This window comes from Hyperolius riggenbachi, chromosome 2, assembly GCF_040937935.1.
Source record: "Hyperolius riggenbachi isolate aHypRig1 chromosome 2, aHypRig1.pri, whole genome shotgun sequence".
Lineage (NCBI taxonomy): Eukaryota > Metazoa > Chordata > Amphibia > Anura > Hyperoliidae > Hyperolius > Hyperolius riggenbachi.
Genome location: NC_090647.1, coordinates 560,870,645 through 560,893,038, shown reverse-complemented (window position 1 = coordinate 560,893,038; position 22,394 = coordinate 560,870,645). Strand labels below are relative to the sequence as shown.

The 22,394-nt window shown below is 44.8% G+C and overlaps 1 protein-coding gene across 2 annotated transcripts in view; it reads left to right on the top strand.

The window, feature by feature from the left end:
* The window catches only part of LOC137547379 (uncharacterized), a 187,146-nt gene that overhangs the window by 45,345 nt on the left and 119,407 nt on the right, over positions 1 to 22,394 (top strand). For both annotated transcript variants that reach the window (XM_068270926.1, XM_068270924.1), the window contains exon 3: positions 12,171 to 12,467. The gene's annotated coding sequence lies outside the window, so the exon portion shown is untranslated. The remainder of the gene's footprint in view (positions 1 to 12,170; positions 12,468 to 22,394) is intronic.

Genomic DNA, 22,394 nt, shown 5'->3' with positions numbered 1-22,394 from the left:
CACAACAATTTTACTGTATTTAAGTAAACATGCCCCCCTTGCTCCCTATTCAGTTCACTTTTCTCTTACATTTTCTCCCAGGAGATGATTTTTCATCTTCTGTAAAAAAAAAAAAATAACTTAGAAACTGAAAAAGTAAAAGTAATATCAAACTTATTTTATGGCTTGTTATGACCTTTTCAAAGTATTTTATTGATAAAACGTGAAAATACAGTATCTCCTGTGAGAAAATTTGGGAGAAATTAAAAGGAGTTTACTGAATAGGGCTCCTGGATTCCAAACGGCATTACATTGACAGTGTTAACGGTTGAGTGACTTAACACATAAACTTAGCCCCAAACCCCCCCCCCCCCCCACTTTTGTTAATATTATGGATGGAGTAAAGTACGTAGGTCAGGGCCGGGCCGAGGCATAGGCTGGAGAGGCTCCAGCCAGTGGCGGACACAGGCAGCAGTGGGCCCCTGTGCAAAATATCGATTGTGGGCCCCCCGGCAAAAAATGGGTGTGGCTAAAAAAATGGGTGTGGATAGAACCAAATGGGCGTGGCAATGACCGGATAAGGGCGGAGCTAACTGTAATTTAAAGTGATCCCAGGGTGAGTGATATGGAGGCTGCCATATTTATTTCCTTTTAAACAATACTAGTTGCCTGGCGGCCCTGCTGATCTATTTGGCTGCAGTAATAAACTGAATTACACCAGCAACAAGCATGCAGCTTAATCTTCTCAGTTCTGACAATATTGTCAGAAACCCCTGACCTGCTGCATGCTTGTTCAGGGTCTATGGTTGAAAGAATAAGAGGCAGAGGACCAGAACGGCAACCAGGCAACTGGTATTGCTTAAAAGGAGAGAAATATGGCAGCCTCAATATTATTCTCACCTCAGGTTCCCTTGAAAAGTGCAACGCAAAGACAGTGGGCCCAAGTTTTGGTGACCCTTTCCCCAGAAAATTCACATAATTGTGCAGGTTTTCTCAAGAAAATACACGTAATGTGAGCAGATTTGCCCAGAAAATACATTCAATCATGTCGGCAGATATGCCCAGAAAATACACGCAATGATGTCGGCAGATATGCCCAGAAAATACGTGCAATGATGTCGGCAGATATGCCCAGAAAATACGTGCAATGATGTCGGCAGATATGCCCAGAAAATACCTGCAATGATGTCGGCAGATATGCCCAGAAAATACCTGCAATGATGTCGGCAGATATGCCCAGAAAATACCTGCAATGATGTCGGCAGATATGCCCAGAAAATACCTGCAATGATGTCGGCAGATATGCCCAGAAAATACCTGCAATGATGTCGTCAGATATGCCCAGAAAATACGTGCAATGATGTCGGCAGATATGCCCAGAAAATACCTGCAATGATGTCGGCAGATATGCCCAGAAAATACCTGCAATCATGTCAGCAGATTTGCCCAGAAAATACGTGCAATCATGTCGGCAGATTTGCCCAGAAAACACATGCAATCATGTAGCAAATTTTCCCAGAACATACATGCAATCATGTGGCAGACCTGCCCAGAACATACACCTGCTAAAATAAATAATAAAAAAAAACATTTACTCACCTGCAGCAGCAGACCTCCTGTCCCAGCCTCCATCCGGCGCGCAGCTCCCATGGGTGGTTGGGTGGATAGGTAGCCTGGTGGGTAGGTAGGTAGGCAGCCGGGTGGGTAGGTAGGTAGCCCTTAGCCGGGTGGGTAAGTAGCCTGGTGGGTGGCTGGGTAGCCGGGTGGGTGGGTAGCCTGGTGGGTGGCTGGGTAGGCGGGTGGGTAGGTAGCCTGGTGGGTGGGTAGGTGGGTGGTTAGGTAGCTGGGTGGGTGGGTAGGTAGCCTGGTGGGTCTTTAGGTAGGTAGCCTGGTGGGTTGGTAGGTAGCCGGGTGGGTAGGTAGGTAGCCTGGTGGGTGGGTAGGTAGCCGGGTGGGTGTGTAGGTAGCCGGGTGGGTGGTTAGGTAGCCGGGTAGGTAGCCGGGTGGGTGGTTAGGTAGCCGGGTAGGTAGCCGGTTGGGTGGTTAGGTAGCCGGGTGGGTAGGTAGCCGGGTGGGTAGGTAGGTAGCCAGGGTAGGTAGCCGGGTGGGTGTGTAGGTATCCGGGTGGGTAGGTAGGTGGGTGGGTAGGTAGCCGGGTAGGTAGGTAACCGGCAGGGTGGTTAGGTAGCCGGGTGGGTAGCTAGGTAGCCGGGTGGTTAGGTAGCCGGGTGGTTAGGTAGCCGGGTGGGTGGTTAGGTAGCCGGGTGGGTGGTTAGGTATCCAGGTGGGTAGGTAGCCGGGTGGGTGGGTAGGTAGCCGAGTAGGTAGGTAGCCGGCAGGGTGGTTAGGTAGCCGGGTGGGTAGCTAGGTAGCCGGGTGGGTAGGTAGCCGGGAGGGTGGGTAGGTAGCCTGGTGGGTGGTTAGGTAGCGGGGTAGGTAGCCGGGTGGGTGGGTAGGTAGCCGGGTGGGTGGTTAGGTAGCGGGGTAGGTAGCCGGCAGGGTAGTTAGGTAGCCCGGGTGGGTAGCTAGGTAGCCGGGTGGGTGGGTAGGTAGCCGGCAGGGTGGTTAGGTAGCCGGGTAGGTAGCCGGGTAGGTAGCCGGGTGGGTGGTTAGGTAGCGGGGTAGGTAGCCGGCAGGGTGGTTAGGTAGCCGGGTGGGTAGCTAGGTAGCCGGGTGGGTGGGTAGGTAGCCGGCAGGGTGGTTAGGTAGCCGGGTAGGTAGCCGGGTGGGTGGTTAGGTAGCGGGGTAGGTAGCCGGGTGGGTGGTTAGGTAGCGGGGTAGGTAGCCGGGTGGGTGGGTAGCTATCCGGGTGGGGGGCCCGACTCCTATCTTCCCTCACTCACCTCGGGGCCCCCCTCCCGGTATGCGCGGCGGCCGGCGGGAGAGCAGAAAATACAGGAAGTCTCCGGCCGGGGCTGCAGCAGACGCTAGAGGCAGCTGCTGCTTAGTTTCCGATATGTCTCCAAGTTGGAGACCAAGCGGCAGCTGCAGCCCCGGCCGGAGACTACCTGTATTTTCCGCTCTCCCGCCGCATGAGGGGGGGGGGCCCGAGGTGAGGGGGGGGGAGGACAGGAGTCGGGGCCCCCAGGTTAAAAAAAAAAAAAAGATTAAAAAAAAAAAAAAACACCTGCTATACTTAATGGGCCCCTGAAGCAGCGGAACTTCAGGGGCCCTCGTGCAGCGGCACGGCCTGCACGGCCGTATGTCCGCCACTGGCTCCAGCCTCAGGGCGCAGTGTAGGAGGGGGGCGCACAATTCATTCAGCTGTCATTCCTAATTGTGTATGAAGCAGAAAGAAATAAGAAAAGGGGATACATGGCAGTGACTGCAAGCCAGATAACTAGAGATTAAGGTGTTGGGGAGGTTGTGGGCCCTGTGGCCCTCTTAATCTAATAGCAATCAGTGTGTGACGGCTGGGGTGGGAGGGATGGGGAGGGGCCTCTTAGTCTAATAGCAATCAGTGTGTGACGGCTGGGGTGGGAGGGATGGAGGGGCGCACTGTGGTGTCTCAGCCTTGCGTGCTGGAGGACCTTGTCCCTGCTCTGACGTAGGTGGCTGTAATAAGAACTTTTTGGAAAAAATGTGTTGTTGAAATTTTTTATTTAGCAAATTTGTGCTACTGTGCTTTTATTTTAATTTTTAATAAAAAAAAGTTCACCAGAGTGATTTTGGGATGACCAAGATTTAGAAAATATCTTGATTTTAATCACCCAAATCACTGATCAGCATCACTGATATCTTCCACAGGTACATATTTATTTGATTTGTAGCATGGATAGGATAGATAGGATAGACTTTGCCAGAGATTAATGTCGCAATGTGACCACCTGTAATTTCAAACGATTTCATCTGAAATCGCTGAATATAATCGATCCGGCATGCCGGGAAGGGTTTGGTTGGGTGCACAGTGGTAGCGAGGTTTGATTTCCCAACATGACAGAGTTCCGTCCGGTCTCCCCTATTTTCAATGTCTTCCCCCTGGGCCCGTGCTGAGTGTTGTAGTGGAGCACATACTTACCTATATCTGCTGACACTCCTCCTCCGTATTCTCTCCATCTCCTGTACCTTGTTACCTGATGGCATTCTGTTTCTCAGGGTACAGGCACCCAGTGGCAATGGAGAGGAGACACAGGAAAAGCGTGCCAGCAGACAGGTGAGCTGCTACGCTTTAACGCTCACCATGGGCCAGGGGCAGAAGGCTGCGGTAACTGCACAGATTTTCATTACATTTTATGCTGAAATCTGTTGTAAATCTGTGTGCAGTGTCTGGTAGTGTCAGATTCGATCAGAGAGGGATATATCTGATGGTCAAATCTGGTGGCCATTTTCTGGTGACCCTTAAAGTGTACCTGAGACATACCTGTGGCTTCTTCCAGCCCCCTGCAGGCTCCCTCGCCATCCTCCTCCACTTCCTTGTTCTTCTGCCATTGGCCCTGAAAGTCCTCCAGTCTGGGCCAGGCAGCTCAGGTGCAGTCCGGCCGTGCATGGTCCCCTGTCATCATGCGCAGAACTCTCCCGACTACAGGAGCGCATGCGCAGTTGCCCCGGACCTCAGGACTTTCCAAGGCCAATTGCAGAAGAACCAGGAGGCAGAGGAGGATAGCGAGGGAGCGTTAAGCCTGGAGAGGGCTGGAGGAAGTCCCAGCTATGTATAATCTCTGGCATGTATAATCTGAACCAGGGCAGGGGTCGGAGTGGTGCGTGGACGCGGGTGGACGACGTCCACTTGCTTTTTTCAGAGGGTGGACGCCGTCCACCCTGGCATTTGTGGAGGGGAGCAGCGCAGTGGAAGGAGAGCTGTGGGCAGCGGTGGAGAAGGGGGGGCATCTCCCCCCTCCTTCCCTCACCTTGGGGCTCTCCATCCCCTGCTCTCCCCTCCAGAACTAATGTGCGTGCAGCCGGCAGCGAGCAGGACTTACCTCTTCTCGTTCCGGCGCCGGATCTGCATGCTGCTGCTCTGGTCTGGACCAGACCAGACTAGCGGCAGTGGAGTGCTTGCGCCGAACGAGAAGAGGTAAGTCCCGCCCACTGCCAGCTGCCCGCACGTTAGTTCTGGAGGGGAGAGCAGGGGATGGAGAGCCCCAAGGTGAGGGAAGGAGGGGGGAGATGGCCCCTGCCTACATATACTGGGACATATACCCCCTGACTACATATACTGGGGACATATACCCCTGGCTACATATACTGGGACATATACCCCTTGACTACATATACTGGGCACATATACACCTGGCTACATATACTGGGCACATATACCCCTGGCTACATATACTGGGCACATATACCCCTGGCTACATATACCCCTGACTACATATACTGGGCACATATACCCCTGACTACATATACTGGGCACATATACCCCTGACTACATATACTGGGCACATATACCCCTGACTACATATACTGGGCACATATACCCCTGACTACATATACTGGGATATATACCGCAGGCTACTTATACTGGGCACATATACCCCTGACTACATATACTGGGCACATATACCCCTGACTACATATACTGGGCACATATACCCCTAACTACATATACTGGGCACATATACCCCTGACTACATATACTGGGCACATATACCCCTGACTACATATACTGGGCACATATACCCCTGGCTACATATACCCCTGGCTACATATACTGGACACATATACCCCTGGCTACATATACTGGACACATATACCCCTGGCTACATATACTGGACACATATACCCCTGGCTACATATACTGGACACATATACCCCTGGCTACATATACTGGGCACATATACCCCTGGCTACATATACTGGGCAACTATACCTCTGGCTACATATACTGGGGACTACTATACTCATGGCTACTTATACTGGGGACACCCATAGACCTGGCTACCTATGCTGGGGGTACCTATTTTGGGGGATCTGCTGTCAGATTATCTGCATTTGTGTGGAACCGCTGTTATGTATTTTGGGGAACAGCTTCCAGATTATGTGTATGTTAGGGGAACAGCTGCTGCCAGATTACGTGTATTTTGGGGAACTGCTGCCAGATTGTGTATGTTTGGGGGACCACTGCTGCCAGAATATATGTCCTTTGGGTGTTACGTGTATTTTGGGTGATCCGCTGCCAGGTTTCGCATATTTTGGGGAACTGCTTCCAAATTATGTGTATGTTGGGGGAACTGCTGCCACATTGTCTATTTTGGGGGAACCACTTCCATATTATCTGTATTTTGGAGGAATTTATACCAGATTATGTGTCTTTTTGGTGAAATGCTGTCAGATTACATCTATTTTTGGGGGATACACTACGGCAGAGCTCAAACTTCCCCGGCAGACCTTTTACATCACTGCTAAGGTCATGTATATTTGGCCCCACCGATGACCACGCCCACATTATGCTTGACCATGCCCATTTTTTGGTGCTTTTCCAGGTGAGTCCACTCACCTCTTTTCCCAGAACTAGACCCCTGATCTGAACTCCAGTGACCCAGTGATCAACTGTACCAGGTTTGAGGCTTGTGCTATTAACAGTGCAAGAATGACAACAATTTTAATATTCCCTGTGAAAATCAACAGGTGAATATTGATTAGCTTTTTTAGGCTCCACTCTCTTTTCTGAATATTAATCTCAGTCACCCAGTGACCAACTGGGCAAAGTTTAAGAACCCTGCCATTAACAGTGAAGAAGGGCTGCAGTTTACATTTTCCCAGGGAAATCTGTTTTTGACTCCACCCAGTTTTCGTAACCTTGACACACAATGACCAAGTTTGTGAGCTTTCGAGTTCCTGGCGTCAAAATTGTTTGAATGGAAGCAGTTTATCCAGCAAAGAAATCTGATTGGCTGTTAGTTGCTCCACCTCTTAGTGAGTTTGAACCCCAGTGACATAATGACTGACTGTAGCAGGTTTCAGGCCTCTGCCATTAACAGCGTAAGAATGGCTGCAGTTTCAATATTCCCCTTGAAAATCAATAGGTGAATTTTGATTGGCTATTGTAGGCTCTACACACTTTCCTGAATATTAATCCCAGTCACCCAGTGACCAACTGTGTCAAGTTTGAGAACCCTGCCAATAACAGAATGGCTGAAATCAATCTAACAAATCTGATTGGCTGTTTGTGGCTCCACCCCCTTTAGTGAATTTGAACCCCAGTCACCCAATGACTGACTGTATCAGGTTTGAGGCCTCTGCCATTAACAGTGTAAGATTGGTAGCAATGTAAATATTTCCCTTAAAAAATTTGATTGGTTGTAGGCTCCACCCACTTTCTAACTATTAATCCCAGTCACCCAGTGGCCAACTGTGGCCATTGCAAACCAATGGCAAATTGAATTGAATCAAATTCCGATCGGACATGTCGGATTGAATCGAAACAAATTGATGAATCGAATCGCACAAAAAAATTGTATGGTGTAGATGGGGCTTAAGAATGGCTGCAGTTTACCTTTTCCCATTAAGAAGGAATGGATGAAATATGATTGGCTGTTTTATGCTCCACCCACTTTTTCCTGGATTTGTAACCTCGGTCACCAAGTGACCAACTGTGCCAAGTGGGGGGACTCTGGCTTGATTACTGTGAGAATGGCAGCTTTTCCATTGACATGAACAGGTGGCAGTTTGTAGCTCCGCCCAGGTGTGCAGGGGGGACGCGAGACCCCCAGAACATATCATCCCAGATAGACTTAGTAAGGGATGTGTATACCAAGTTTCATTCAAATTGGTCAAGGCGTTTTTGAGTGATCACGGCATACATACATACATACATACACGCATACATACACACATACACACATAGAGTACTTCCGATTTTATATATATATACTAGCTGATTGCCCGGCGTTGCCCGGGAATGTATTTGGCTGGTGTTGGCTCCGCCCACTTTTTCTAACCCTAACACACAAACACTTAATGACCAAGTTTGTGAGCTTTTGGGGTCTTTGGCATCAGTAATTCGCATTGAAATGAAACAAATCTGATTGGCTGTTTGTGGCTCCACCCCATTTCTGAATTTGAACCCCAGTGACCCAATAACCAACTGTACCAGGTTTGAGGCCCGTGCCCTTAACAGTGTAAGAATGGTAGCAATTAAATATTCCCCTTGAAAAGCAATAGGTGAAGTTTGATTCACTTTTGTAGGCTCCACCCACATTCTGAATATTAATCCCAGTCACCCAGTGACCAACTGTGCAAAGTTTAAAAACCCTGCCATTAGCAGTGTAAGAATGGCTGCAGTTTACATTTTCCCAGTGAAATTTGTATTTGTCTCCACCCACTGATGACCAGGCGTTGCCTGGATATGTATTTGACTGGTGTTGGCTCCGCCCACTTTCTAACCCTAACGCACACTCAATGACCAAGTTTGTGAGCTTTGGGGTCCTTGGCATCAATAATTTGTATATTCCCATGGAAATTAAATCAGATACGCTGTTTGTGGCTCTGCCCCTCTCCAGCATTTGAACCCCAGTCACCCAATGACTAACTGTAGCAGGTTTGAGGCATTTGCTATTAACAGTGTAAAAATGGCAGCAATTTAAATATTCCTCTTGAAAATCAACAGGTGAATTTTGATTGGCTATTATGGGCTCCACCCACTTCCCTGAATATTAATCTCAGTCACTCAGTGACCATCTGGGCAAAGTTTGAGAACCCTGCCATAAACAGTGTAAAAAGGGCTGCAGTCTACACTTTCCCAGTGAAATTTGTTTTTGGCTCCGCCCACTTTTTGTAACCTGGACACAAAGTCACTACTCAATGCTTAAGTTTGTGAGCTTTGGGGTCCTTGGCAACAATAATTTGTATTTTCCCATGAAATGAAACAAATCTGATTCACTGTTTGTGGCTCTGTCCCCTTTTCTGAATTTGAACCCCAGTGACCCAATGGCCAACTGTACCAGGTTTGAGGCTTGTGCCATTAACAGTGCAAGAATGACAGCAATTTTAATATTCTCCTTGAAAAGTGACATGTGATTTTTGATTGGCATTTTTAGGCTACACACACTTTTCTGAATATTAATCCCAGTCACCCAGTAACCAGCTATGCTAAGTTTGAGAGCCCTGCCATTAACAGTGAAGAAGGGCTGCAGTTTACAATTTCCCAGAAAAATCTGTTTTTTAACTCCACCCACTTTTTGTAACCTTGACACACAGTCACTACTCAATGACCAAGTTTGTGAGCTTTTGGGTTCCTGGCATCAAAATTGTGCTAATGGAAGCAGTTTATACAGCAAAGAAATCTGGCTATTTTACTGAATTTGAACCCCAGACACTTAACGACTGACTGCAGCAGGTTTGAGGCCTCTGCTATTAACAGTGTGAGAATGGCTGCAGTTTCAATATTCCCCTTGAAAATCAATAGGTGAATTTTGATTGGCTCTTGTAGGCTCCACCTACTTTTCCAGATATTAATCCTAGTCACCCAGTGACCAACTGTGAAGTTTGAGAACCCTGCCATTAACAGTGTAAGAAAAGCTGCAGTTTACATTTTCCCATGTAAAAAGTTAGTTGTTTTTGGCTCCGCCCACTATTTCTAATCTTGACATACAGTCACTTAATGTCCAACTTTATGAGCTTTGGTGTCTTTGGCATCAATAAGTTGCATTTTACCATTGAAATTAAACAAATCTGATTGGCTGTTTTTGGCCCGCTTCCTTCAGAATTTAAACCCCAGTCTCCCAGTGACTGACTGTAGCAGATGTTAGGCCTCTGCCATTAAGAGTGCATGAATGGCAGCAATGTAAATATTCTCCTTGAAAATCAAAAGGTGAATTTTGATTGGCTGCTGTAGGCTCCACCCACTTTCCTAAATATTATTCCCAGTCACCCAGTGGCCAACTGTGTCACGTTTGAGAACCCTGCCAATAACAGAATGGCTGAAATCAATCTAACAAATCTGATTGGCTGTTTGTGGCTCCACCCCTTTAGTGAATTTGGACCCCAGTCACCCAGTGACTGACTGTATCAGGTTTGAGGCCTCTGACACTAACAGTGTAAAAATGGTAGCAATGTGAATATTCCCCTTGAAAATCAATAGGTACATTTTGATTGGCTGTTGTAGGCTCCACCCACATTTCTGAATATTCATCCCAGTCACCCAGTAGCCAATTGTGTAAAGTTTGGGAACCCTGCCATGTTAAAAATGTAGTTGTTGGCACCGGCCACTTTTTCTAACCTTGACATACAGTCACTCAGTTATCAAGTTTATCAGCTTTGGGGTCCTTGGTATCAATACTTTGTATATTCCCATTGAAAAATAAACAAATATGGCTGTTTGTGGCTCCGCCCCCTTTCTGAATTTGGACCCTAATCACCCAGTGACCAACTGTACCAGGTTTGAGGCATCTGCTTTTAACAGTATAAGAGAATGGTAGCAGATGAAATATTCCCTTTGAAAATCAAAAGGTGAATTTTTATTGGCTGTTGTAGGCTCCACCCACCTTCCAAAATCTTAATCTCAGTCACCCTGTGACCAATTGTGCAAAATTTAAAAACTCTGCCATTAACGATGTAAGAATGGCTGCAGTTTATATTTTCCCAGTAAAAGTTGTTTTGGCTCCGCCCACTTTTTGTAACATTGACACACAGTCACTCAATGTGTGAGCTTTCAGGTTCCTGGCATCAAAAATGTGTGAATGGAAGCAGTTTATCCACCAAGGAAATCTGATTGGCTGTATGTGGCCCCGCCCCTTTAGTGAATTTGGACCCCAGTCACCCAATGACCGACTGTAGCAAGTTTGAAGCCTCTGCCATTAAAAGTGTAAGAATAGCAGCAGTTTAAATATTCCCCATGAAAATCAATAGGTGAATTTTGATTGGCTGTTGTAGGCTCCACCCATTTTCTTGAATCTTAATCACATTCACGCAGTGACCAAGTGTGGCCAGTTTGAGAACCCTGCGATTAACAGTGTACGAATGGCTGCAGTTTTAATTTTCCCATTGAAAATAAATGGCTGAAATTTGATTGGCTGTTTTATGCTCCGCCCACTTTTCCTGGATTTGTAACCTCGGTCACCAAGTGACCAACTGTGCCAAGTTTGGGGACTCTGGCTTGATTACTGTGAGAATGGCAGCCTTTTACATTTTTTCCATTGACTTGAATGGATGAAATCTGATTTGCTGTCTGTAGCTCCGCCCACGTGTGCAGGGGGGACGCGAGACCCCCAGAACATATCATCGCAGGTAGTAAGGGATCTGTGTACCAAGTTTCGTTCAAATCGGTCAAGCCGTTTTCGAGTGATACACACACACACACACACACACACACACACACACACACACACACACACACACACACACACACACACACACACACACACACACACACACACACACACACACACACACACACACACACACACACACACACACACACACACACACACACACACACACACACACACACACACACACACACACACACACACACACACACACACACACACACACACACACACACACACACACACCCGATTTTATATATAAAGATATATATATATATAGATAGATCTCAGTGTTTTGAGATGCTCATTTAGTTCCCTGATTGTGGTTTGTAATTCAACAACCTGCACACACTGAGGACAACAGTACACACCCTCTAACGTCTGCTCTAGGTGTGCGTACCACACTGCTCAACATAGATGCCATAATATCACCTAAAGAGATTCATTTATAGATCTGTAAGTAAAATGTCTTCATTGCCTGTGTTACAATGCCCGTTTCCTATGCCTTTGTTCCACTCAATTCAAACTACTTAGTATGCATGAGTCCTTTATCTGGATATATACCAAATTCAGCTCAGTCCCTGGTGTAATGGAATTCTGTTGCTCATCCCTACACTTAAAGGGAATGTCTGAGCAAATTGAAAAAAAAACACATCTACTTACCCAGGGCTTCCTCAAGCCCCTTGCAGCCGACATGTCCCATGCCGCAGCTGCGCTCTCAAACCTTGGCTCCAGGTCCCCTCCATTGCAGAGGCCAACCTCGTAAGGTCGTCCTACACTGCGCCTGCATGAGAGCCTCTGTCAATCAAGACAACATTGTCCGGAGCGTACTGCGCAGTCTATACACAAAGACTAGAAGATAAAGTTTAGGGTTTGAATTTTTTTCTCTTGTTGCCACACTTTTATCGTATGAAAGAAAATTCGGAGAAACCTTAAAAACATCAATATATCATTACAGTGACTGTGTTATTTGTTCTCCCCCAGGTGTTGGCGCTCTGCAGGTTACCCAGCATCCTCCTTCCCTGCATCTGTATGAGGGTGACACCGCCAGCATGGCCTGTGATGTCAGCAAGGGGGATGAGAATGAGATTATAAGAATGTTCTGGTACAGAAATGGAAACACAGAACCTCTGCAGAACTCTACTAGGATAACGGTTACACCCAACTCTCTGGCCATCTCCTCTGTCACAGCTGGTGATACCGGACTCTACACCTGCTCTGCGCTGCCCATGAAGCACTTCACGCCAGTCAGTGGAAGTGGGACATATCTGACAGTCATAGGTGAGGAACTTACACCTTTATGGGCTGCTGAAACCACCAGTTCATATTGTGACCAAATTGTTATTATTACACTAATATAAACAAATAATCTTACCTAGGAACCTCTAACTGGCCATTGATCACACCTTTCTACACAGCTTCCCCTTTCATTTCAGTTTACCCAATAACCATTTACAGTGTAAAGGTAGCCATGCATGTAGCGATGATGGGCAGATTCGACCAAGAAACAAACCTCTCTCTGATCGGAGAGAGATTTGTCATCTGCCCATACACTGCAGACTGATTCCCGATCAATTTCAAGCCGACATAGATCCAGAATCAGCCTCAGTTGCTGCCCCAACTCTTTCCCCCTAATGTTAAGCGTCTTTCCGGTGCATGTTATACATTACTTGTTCGCGACCTCCGGTGGCTCCTTCCTTCATACACGCACGCCACATGGTTGCCTAGTTACGTGGCCACGTGTATGATGTCGGACACCATATGGGGCGCACGTGTATGTAGACCGGACTTCGCCCGAGCCAGCCGGGAGGCAGCGAACAGGTAATGTGAAACACGCATTGGGCGCCGGGGGGGGGGGGGGGGGGGGGCGTGTCGGACATTTAACATTAGAGGGGGGCAGTACCAGGGGTTTTGTCGCCTTCGTTGATTGTCCCGAAATTGTGCGCTGTTACAACCCCGCACCCGATCGAGCAAGTCAGCCCAACATCTTGCAGCATGTGCGATCGACTATGCAATCAATTACGGGACCGAAATTAGTCGCATTGTCGGTCTGACATGCACTTGGCAGCACCGATTTTTCCTTCGTTTTTCATGTTCTGCTGGTTGTCCAAAAATGTTGCATTATGGGTGTAATGAACACTACGGAAAGTCGTGCGTAATCGCCAACGATTTCCATATGGTCCAGCAAAGCTACTGTCAGTTTCACTTTAAATGTAATTAGAAGTCTCTTTTTTTTTCTATTGCTTTCTCCTCATCACCCACTCTGAAAAGGAAGCATTTCACATAGATGTGTTACTGACTGTCCCTGGACTGACTGACTCACAGGAGCTCACAAACTATCATAGTCATAGTCTAAAGTCCTACCGTACCATATTATTAATATTATTATGTATATATAGCACTGACATCTTCTGCAGCACATTACAGAGTACATAGTCATGTCACTGACTGGCCTCAGAGGAGCTCACAATCTAATCCTGTCATAGTCATAGTCTAATGTCCTACCATATTATTATTATGTATTTATATAGCACTGACATCTTCTGCAGCACATTACAGAGTACATAGTCATGTCACTGACTGGCCTCAGAGGAGCTCACAATCTAATCCTGTCATAGTCATAGTCTAATGTCCTACCATATTATTATTATGTATGTATATAGCACTGACATCTCCTGCAGCATATTACAGAGTACATAGTCACCTCACTGACTGTCCTCAGAGGAGCCCACAATCTAATCCCTACCATAGTCATAGTCTAATGTCCTACCATATTAATATTATGTATTTATATAGCACTGACATCTTCTGCAGCACTTTACAGACTACATAGTCATGTCACTGACTGTCCTCAGAGGAGCTCACACTCTAATCCTACCATAGTCATAGTCTAATGTCCTCCCATATTATTATTATGTATTCATATAGCACTGTATTATGTATTTATGTAGCTCACAATCTAATCCCTAGCATAGCCATAGTCTAATGTCCTACCATATTATTATTATTATTAATATTATGTATTTATATAGCACTGACATCTTCTGCAGCACATTACAGAGTACATATTCATGTCACTGACTGTCCTCAGAGGAGCTCACAATCCAATCCCTACCATAGTCATAGTCTAATATCCTACCATATTATTATTATTATTATGTATTTATATAGCAGAATTTCAATGGTCAGCGAAACAGGACAAAGAAGTATTTTTGAACTATCAATGCAAATTATTGGAAGAGGATTTTGTGAGGAGTCATACCAGAAATGCTTTTGCACAAGTAAAAAAGTTTAGAACACACTTCTCAGCACGTAAAGGGACCATCAAAGATAAGAAAGGCAAAGATCTGACCGACCAATGCAGCATCAAAAACAGATGGTAGGAATATACAGAAGAACTGTATGCTCACAAGAGTAAACGTCCAGAGATTCAAGAAAAGGAAACCATGACATCTGAATCAGAGCCAACCATCCTCTCAGAAGAAGTTGCATGGGCAATAAGACAATTACCCAGCAAGGCCCCTGGCATTGACAGAATCCCATTTCAAATGCTAAGACCCATACCGATTGCATCCATCACTACAATATGCCAGAAGATCTGGGAAACCAACACATGGCCAAAAGAATGGAAACAGTCAGTTTTGATTCCATTGCCAAAGAAGGGAGATTCTAAAGATTGCTCTAATAACCGCACAATTGCCCTCATTCCTTACATGAGCAAAGTGTTTCTTAAGATTATACATCAACGCCTCGATCCAATCATTGACAGAGAGTTACCTGATGATCAGGCAGGTTTTAGAAGAGGTTGTGGCACTCGCGATCATACTGCGAATCTTCAATGGATCTTGGAGAAATCCCACGAATATCAGAAGAATGTCTATATGTGCTTTATCGACTATAAAAAAGCCTTTAATTGTGTCAAACACGATAAGCTGTGGAAAGCCTTAGGTGCCAACTCATCTGGTTAAGCTGATAAGATCACTATATGACGGCCAAGAAGCCACAGTGCGAACACCCTATGGAGACACGGATTGGTTAAAAATTGGTAAAGGTGTGAGGCAAGGTTGTATCCTATCCCCCTTCCTGTTTAATATTTACGCCGAAGTGATCATGAGAAAATTGGATCTTGAGGAAAAAGAAATTGGCGTGAAAATTGGTAGACGGAACATCAGTAACCTTCGGTATGCTGATGACACAACTCTTCTCTCAGAAACGGTGGATGGTCTGCAGCATCTGATTAATCAAATCAAAGATGAAAGTGCAAAGTTCGGCCTCCACCTGAATATCAAAAAGACCAAGATCATGACAACAGTAGATGACGGCAATATCAAGATAGCAATTGACAATGAAAATATTGTGTATGCAGGAATTCACCTTCCTCAGCTCTCAGATCGATCGAAATAGTGATTGTAGTCATGAAATAAAACGTCGGATAACCCTCGGCAGAAACGCAATGGTAAGCATGAACAAAGTATGGAAAAGCAAAGACATTAGCATTACAACCAAATGTAGACTGGTTCATGCCATTGTTTACCCCATAACCATGTATGGCTGCGAAAGTTGGACCCTAAAAGCAGATAGAAGAAAAATCGACTCTTTCAAGTTGTGGTGCTGGCGACGGTTGCTTCAGATTCCATGGACAGCAAGAATGACGAACAAAGAAGTATTGGAACGTATAAGACCAGACATATCACTGGAAGGCAAAATCACCAGACTCAGACTCACATATTTCTGCCACGTGATGCGATCAAATTCCTTAGAGAAAGACCTAATGCTAGGACTGATCAGTGGCAAAAGGCGACAAGGCCGCCAGAGAACATGTTGGCTTGATACCATCAAAGCTGACACAGGCTTGAGCTTAAGGCAACTGGCAGAAATGGTACAAGATCGGACAGCATGGAGAGAGCTAACCCATAGAATCGCCAAGAGTCGGACACGACTAAATGGATAACATCATCATCATCATCATTTATATAGCACTGACATCTTCTGCAGCACTTTACAGAGTACATAGTCATGTCACTGACTGTCCTCACAACCTAATCCAGGAGCTCTCAACCTAATCCTGCCGTAGTCTAATGTCCTACCATGTATTTCAATAACACTGACATCATATTTCTTTCATGGGGAAACACTGCTTTTATGGAGAAGAGCTAGGGTAGACCAGTAAGTATGCCCAGTATGAGTCCCACACATTTCTTTTTTTGTAATAAAACATTTTATTGAAGTATAAAAACAAGAGATACAGAATATGACATATCGATACAGCAGTCAGATAAAGTGTACTTTGTAATAATGCATACAACAGTGTGAAAAGGACAAGAAGTTTTGATAAACAAAGTTCAACTTAATACTGCCTTTAAACAAGGTTAACAAAAGAGTAGTACTGTCCAGGAACCTTTAGAAAGAGAGCTGTGAATTTATCACAGTATTTAGTTACTTCTAACTGTCGTATCTTGAAGAGAGGAGAAAAGGAAGCAAAGGAGGAGAAGAGAAAAGAGAGAAAGAGGAGAAGAACAGTGAAGAAAGACAGAAAGATCAACAAACAGTATCCAGCCCCTTGCAACAGTATAAAGGAAGAAAGCTCATAGACTTGACTTGTGTGTCATGCTTGGGATAAGAGACCACTAATAGTGATTTTAAATACTATGAGATGAGACGAGACCCCTAGTCACTTCTGAGTCCCTATATTCAAACCAGACTGCCCACTTCCTCACAAAAGCCTCGTTCCGATCATATGCGCTGTAGAATAGATCATCAAGTCTGCAGATATCATTGATTTCTTTAAACACTTGAATGGGTGTAGGAATGTTGGTGCTTTTCCAATTTCGAGCTATTAGTAACTTGGCCACAATTAATAGTGTGCTTGTTAAGTTTTTCTTAGCCTGGGATATCTTCCCTGGGATAAGGTTAAGAAGAGCAATTTCCGGGAGAAGTGGGAGCTGTTCCAAATACAGGGACTCATTGATATCAAAGATCATTTTCCAGAATGGCTTAATCAATGGGCAATGCCACCAAATATGCATATATGATCCAACCTGGTGGAGGCATCTCCAACATGCATCTGATTCGGCAGAATTATATTTTGATGTCTGTAAAGGACATCTATACCATCTAGCAAAAAGCCTATAATTTCGCTCCTGAAAGGAAGCAGAGATTGTGGATTTATGTAGTATGGAGAAGACTGTTTCCCATTGGTCACTCTCTAGAGCATGTCCTATATCCAGGTCCCACTTATTAGTGATATTCAGAAGTTGAGGTGTGCTTAAGAAAGATGCCATATCAGAGTACAGTACAGATATTTTATGGTCTGTGGATACCGATGAGGAGCACAGGGATTCAAAGGGAGTAAGTCTTCTGTGTATATTGGAATTTGGTTTAAGAGCATAATAAAAAGATCTAGTCTGTCTCCAGAGGAGCCAATTAATGTCTGGTTTTGTTTCAGGGTTGCCCAGTTCGGATCTGTCTTTGATGGTTCTAGGGCCGATTATGTGCCTAACCTGTGGCCAGAAATCCCTATCCCAGCCCAAGATACTTTGTGCCTTCACACCCACCCCGTATTCTGGATTGTCAAGAAGGGATGAGAGGGGTCCCGGTATTGAGGAGAGATTGTATTTTTTCCAGGCTTTGTCCCATCCCCTCAGGACAACCTGAGTGTTAATGGACATCAAATGGTCTTTAGGTCTAGAGGGGCCAGGCATCCATAATAGCGCTCTGGGGTCTAGATCAGAGAATAGGGAGTCTAATACAACTCATTGTTTGTTCAGCCTGTTCTGAAACCAATCTAAGACTCTTGTAAGGAGGACTGCCTGGTAATATGTGTGAATGTCAGGCAGGCCCATACCACCTCCCACCTTAGGTCTGCTTAATAATTTATGGTTAATTCTGTGTGGTTTTTTGTTCCATATAAATTGTAAGAAAGACATGTGTATTTTTTTAAGGAAAAGATTGGGAAGGTGTATAGGCAAGGCCTGCATCACATATAGTAGTTTGGGCATAATGTCCATCTTGACCACACATATTCTGCTAGACCATGAGAGAAATAAAGTGCTCCATCTGGCTAGATCATTCAGTATTTTTGAAACCAGGGGTGGGAAGTTTAGTTTAAAGAGATCTGATAGGTCATTGGATATGTATACCCCTAGGTATTTTATTTTGTCCCTCTGCCAACGGAATTGGAATGAAGCAGCAAGTTCCTGTACCACTTCCTCTGGGATAGAAATGTTGAGGATCTCTGTCTTGGATAAGTTAATCTTAAAGTTACTCATATGGCCGTATTCCTTTAGTTCTTGCATAATATTGGGGAAGGCGATACGTGGATTAGAAATATAGAGTAGGAGATCGTCCGCAAAGAGAGCTAATTTGGAATGGGAGTCTTTCCATTGAAATCCTTGAATAGAGTGGTTATTGCGGAGTGCTACTGCCAGATGTTCCATGCAGATAACATATAATAATGGGGACAGGGGACAGCCCTGTCTAGTACCGTTGCGGACGGGGAAGGCATCCGACAGGGTCCCATTAACCTTGACCCGGGCGGAAGGTCTATTGTAGAGGGCCATTACTTTAGAAATAAAATTAGGTCCAGTCCTAGTTGAATTAAGGCTTCCTCTAAAAACAACCAATGAACCCTGTCGAATGCCTTCTCCGCGTCCACTGACATGATACACAGGGGGTAATTTAGTCTCTTTGCTTTATGAATGATTGATACTGTTTTGAGGGTATTATCCCTGGCCTCTCTCTTGATCACAAACCCGGATTGGTCATTGTGTATTATTTCCGGTAAAAGCGGTTTTAATCTCTCAGCCAGCATCTTAGAGTAGAGTTTTAGGTCTAAATTGATGAGGGAAATTGGACGATAGTTGGCACAAAGTGTATGATCTTTATCAGGTTTTGGGATTACTGTGATATGTGCTATAAGTGCCTGGGGAGTGAAAAAGGAGTTAGGAGATATAGAGTTAAATGCAGGGAGCATTACAGGGGCTAAACAAGAGCCTAATTTCTTATAAAACGACCCTGTGAAGCCGTCAGGGCCTGGACTCTTTCCTGATTTAGTGGCTTTTATGCTAGACAAAAGCTCATGGGGGGAGAATTCTTGGTCTAATTCTTCCATTGTTGCTTGGGGTACTTGAGGAATTCTGTTCTTTTCTAGATATTCTTTAATCCTATTTCTAAGTGTGGGAGTCGGCATATCGTCGTATTTTCCTTTTATGTTATAGAGAGATTGATAATAAGATCTAAAAGCCTCAGCTATTTCTGATGTTCTGAACACTTTAGAGCCGTCATGTTTGGAAATTGAGGGAATAGAAGTCGCGGGGAGTCTAGGATTTAAATATCTAGCCAGTAATCTGCCACATTTTCCTCCTTTTTCATAAATGACCCCTCTAAGTCTTATTCTGTCGGAGAGGGATTTCTCGTCTAGGATAGATAGTAATCTGTGTCGTGTATTGGAGAGTTCCAATTCTGTTTCTGGGGTAGCATTTTGTTTGAGGGTATTCTCTAGTTCAGAGATTTTAGTTAATAATTGAGATATTTGCATCCCTCTCTCTTTTTTCAGTCTGGTCCCATGAGATATGAGAACACCTCGCAACACACATTTAAGGGTTTCCCATTTAATGGGAGGGGCCGTTTCATCCTGTGCATGGTCTTTCATAAAATTGTCTATAGTTTGTTTAAGCTCTTGGAAGCAGGAGGGATCTTTAAGTAAGTTATCGTTTAGTCTCCAGGATACGTTTGTGCGTGGGGAGTTGTCTAATGATAGGGAGCAGGTGACTGGGGTGTGGTCAGACCAAAGTCTGTTGCCTATTGCTGCTTTCAGTCCCCTGTCCAGCAATGGTTGGGATAAGAATATGTAGTCTATCCTGCTATGGGATTTGTGGAGGTGGGAGAAGAATGTATAATTGGATTCGGTGGGATTCATTACCCTCCATGAATCTACTAAAGATGCTGACTGGAGTCTAAGGCGGATACGTGAGAGAGAGGCCAAAGGGACCGAGGTTTTACCTGAGGATGAGTCCTTGGACGGCACCATACAAAAATTGAAATCTCCGCATAGTATGATCGATGTGCCCTTTAGCAAAGTTAAGTAATTTATTAAGATAGGATGATAAAGCCTGAGTCTGGTTTTGATTAGGTAGGTAGATATTTCCAATTGTATAGATCTTTGGGCCTATTTGTAGGTTGATGAATAGGAATCTACCATGTGTATCTTTAAGATCATCTATGAAGGAAGCATTTAGGTTTTTATGTAAACCAATGGATACACCCTTTGATTTACCGTCTGGGTTAGAGCTGTGAAACCATCTATTGAACCACCTCGATTTCATATGAGGAACAGAATCCGTGCGGAAATGAGTTTCCTGCAGAGCCAAGACAGAGGCCCTCTGCTTATGGAAGTGGTAGAGGATCTGAGACCTTTTCTGGCGGACATTCAAACCATTAGCATTGTAGGATGTTATTGTGAAGTCAGCCATCTCACATGTATCGGAAAGGTAACTGCATATCCAAGATTAGTAGCTCTTGAGGTATGACAGTCATTCGTACTGTAAGTAAGGGGCTTGGGAAGGATAAGAAGAAAACACAAAACATAAAACATATAAACAATGAAAAACCTGGTATCTATCCACCTTTCTCCTAGTCGGTGATCAGCCATATGTTCTGCCACTAAGGGAGCGAAACAGGTTTCGCTCTGCAATGTGGCTCTGATCAACGAGGGGTGGAGACGCATGGGATGTGGTCCATCCCTACGTGCGTATGTTTGTGAGTCTTTGGTTCAGACCCGTATCATTATATGAATATTGCTCGGATATTTTCCGTTGTATAAGTATATTTATCTTATAACATATAACCAAACTGCAAGACCACGTTCAGAATAGAAACATTGCAACACATATATACGGTTCTCATCCCTCTATCAGGTATAGAATTCTAAAGTTCCTTAAAGAGAATCTGTATTGTTAAAATCGCACAAAAGTAAACATACCAGTGCGTTAGGGGACATCTCCTATTACCATCTGTCACAATTTCGCCGCTCCCGCTGCATTAAAAGTAGTCAAAAACAGTTTTTAAAAGTTTGTTTATAAACAAACAAAATGGCCACCAAAACAGGAAGATTGATTTACAGTATGTCCACACATAGAAAATACATCCATACACAAGCAGGCTGTATACACCCTTCCTTTTGTATCTCAAGAGATCACTTGTGTGTTTACCTTCTGTCCCCTTCAGCTCTCATCCACACTGAATACTAGTGACAGGCTGTGAGGCTCCTTTCTTCCTGTCTGTAATTCCTCTGTGTCAGCCCAGCTCCTTTTACAGCCTAACAGAGGAGGATTTTTATCCAGCTCTCTTCTATCACTGATAAGATAGCAGAGAAGCTGCTGGCTTATGTAAATAACACACACACTGAAGTGAGCATAGAGGGGGAAGTGCATAACAGACCAGCACGGTAGAGTTGGCAGCCTTCCAGACACAGGCCGACAAGTCTGACAGGGGAAAGATACATTGATTTATTACAGAGACAGTGATAGTACAAAGTGCTGCAGTAAGCTAGAACACATTAGAATAGGTTTAGGAACTTGTAGGATGGTAGAAAAAACGTTGTAATTTTTGTTACGGAGTCTCTTTAAGTCCCGTAATATGATTTTAAGAAGGGGGGAGGGATGGTTGATATACTGGGTAATGCCTGTGTGAGATTAGGCCAGACCTTTGTCACATTTAACTATTGGAAAGGATACGGCTTATGACAAGTATGTTATTTAGGCAGTCCCAAATAAGTGCTATAGGACACCATTCCTTGTCCTATTTTCTGGCAGCTTGTGGGTAGCATAGGGTTTATAGTAAACAAAGGGTGAGTTACTGATGTGCAATCTTGCGCTTCAGGGATTGAGATGGTGTGCAATCTTGCGCTGAAGGATGAGATGAGTGATGTGCAGTCTTGCAATTATAAAAACGTATATGTAGGTGGTCCCGAGCATAAAGGTTCTCCTTTGAGATCATTCAGTATGGGATAAACGTGTAAAAGGTAAGGGTTATATGTAGAACCATAAACAAGGATTTCCGTAAATCTTAGCCACATAGCCTATGTTGTATCTTGTCGTGCCCTTCTATTGTCGTTCCGTCTGGTTACCGGTTCCCAGCGGACTCTCGAGGGACGGGAGGCAGGTGGTTGAAACAGCGGCCAGTCGGTGATTTTGATGTAAGGCAGGTCAA